This window comes from Myodes glareolus, chromosome 17 (genome assembly GCF_982192425.1).
Source record: "Myodes glareolus chromosome 17, mMyoGla1.1, whole genome shotgun sequence".
Lineage (NCBI taxonomy): Eukaryota > Metazoa > Chordata > Mammalia > Rodentia > Cricetidae > Myodes > Myodes glareolus.
This window is the reverse complement of record NC_142042.1, coordinates 45,338,627-45,340,786: the sequence shown is the minus strand read 5'-3', so window position 1 is coordinate 45,340,786 and position 2,160 is coordinate 45,338,627. Positions and strand designations below refer to the sequence as shown.

At 38.1% G+C, this 2,160-nt stretch overlaps 1 non-coding gene across 1 annotated transcript; it reads right to left on the bottom strand.

The window, feature by feature from the left end:
- Positions 1 to 1,020: 1,020 nt before the first annotated feature.
- LOC148119375 (U6 spliceosomal RNA) lies at positions 1,021 to 1,127 on the bottom strand. The gene has a single exon (XR_015735388.1). It is a non-coding gene; the product is annotated as a U6 spliceosomal RNA (small nuclear RNA).
- Between the last annotated feature and the right edge of the window lie 1,033 nt (positions 1,128 to 2,160).

The following is a 2,160-nucleotide window of genomic DNA, read 5'->3' as shown; positions in this document are numbered from 1 at the left end:
GCACTTAGTGCTATGACCTTTCCTCTTAGCACTGCTTTCATAGTGTCCCATAGGTTTGAGCATGTTGTGTCTTTGTTTTCATTAAATTCAATGAAGAGTTTAATTTCTTTCTTTATTTCTTCCTTGACCCAGGGGTGATTTAGTAGTTGACTGTTCAGTTTCCATGAGTTTGTTGGCTTTCTGGGGGGGGGCGTTGTTGTTGAATTCTAATTTTAGTCCATGGTGATCTGACAAGACACAGGTGGTTACTAATATTTTTTTGTATCTGTGGAAGTTTGCTTTGTTACCGAGTATGTGGTCAATTTTCGAGAAGGTTCCATGAGCTGCAGAGAAAAAGGTATATTCTTTCCTATTTGCGTGGAGTGTTGTATAGATGTCTGTTAAGTCCATTTGATTCAATACCTCCAATAGATCTCTCAATTCTCTGTTTGGTTTCTGTCTGATTGACCTGTCCATTGGTGAGAGAGGAGTGTTGAAGTCTCCTACTATTAGTGTCTGTGGTTTGATGACCGCCTTGAGTTCTAGAAGAGTTTCTTTTACATATGTGGGTGCCTTTATATTAGGAGCATAGATATTCAGGATTGAGACTTCCTCCTGATGAATTGTTCCAGTTATGAGTATGAAATGTCCATCTCCATTTCTTCTGATTGATTTTAGTTTGAAGACGATTTTGTTAGATATTAGAATGGCCACGCCCGCTTGTTTCTTAGGTCCATTTGCTTGGAAAACCTTTTCCCAACCCTTTACTCTGAGTAGGTGTCTGTCTTTGTGGTTGAGGTATGTTTCTTGTAAACAGCAGAATGTTGGATCCTGTTTTCGTATCCAATCTCTAAGTCTGTGCCTCTTTATAGGTGAATTGAGTCCATTGATATTAAGTGATATTAATGACCAGTGGTTGTTGACTCCGGTCATTTTTTTTTTTTTTAGGTAGTAGAGTGTATGTGTTTTTCTTCTTTGATTTGTGCTTGTGAATGGTCGCTAGATGTTCGAGTTATTGTAGGCCATGTTGGGAATGTTGGATTCCTTCGGTAGTGATTTTCCTTTTTGCGTGTCATCCTTGCGCAGGGGCCATGCTAATCTTCTCTGTATCGTTCCAATTTTAGTATATGTGCTGCCGAAGCGAGCACTCAAGGAAGATTTTAATTTCTTTCTTTTTTTCTTCCTTAACCAGGGGTGATTCAGTAGTTGACTGTTCAACTTCCATGAGTTTGTTGTTTTCCTGGGGGTAGCACTGTTGTTGAATTCTAGCTTTAATCCATGGTGGTCTGACAAGACACAGGTGGTTACTAATATTTTTTTGTATCTGTGGAAGTTTGCTTTGTTACCCAGTATGTGGTCAATTTTCGAGAAGGTTTCATGAGCTGCAGAGAAGAAGGTATATTCTTTCCTATTTGGGTGGAATGTTCTATATATGTCTGTTAACACCATTTGATTCAATACTTCCAATAATTCTCTTATTTCTCTGTTAGGTTTCTGTCTGATTGACCTGTCCATTGGTGAGAGAGGAGTGTTGAAGTCTCCTACTATTAGTGTCTGTGGTTTGATGACTGCCTTGAGTTCTAGAAGTGTTTCTTTTACATAAGTAGGAGGCTTTATATTAGGGGCATATATATTCAGGATTGAGACTTCCTCCTGATGAATTGTTCCTGTTATGAGTACAAAATGTTCGTCTCCATCTCTTCTGATTGATTTTAGTTTGAAGTCAATTTTGTTAGAAATTAGAATGGCCACACCTACTTGTTTCTTAGGTCCATTTGCCCCAACACTTTACTCTGAGTAGATGTCTGTCTTTGTGATTGAGGTGTGTTTCTTGTAAACAGCACAATGTTGGATCCTGTTTTCGTATCCAATCTCTTAGTCTGTGCCCTTTTATAGGTGAATTGAGTCCATTAATATTAAGTGATATTAATGACGAGTGGTTGTTGACTCCGGTTATTATTATTTTTTGTTTGTTTGTTTAATAGTGTTTGTATGTGTCCCTTCTTTGAGTTAAGCTCATGAAGGGTCGCTAGATGTCTGAGTTATTGTAGGCAGTGTTGGCAATGTTGGATTCCTTGGGCTGCGATTTTCCTTCTATTTCTTTCTTAAGGCTGGGTTTGTGTGACTACGAATTGTTTAAATTTGTTCTTATCCTGGAATATTTTGTTTTCTCCATTGATA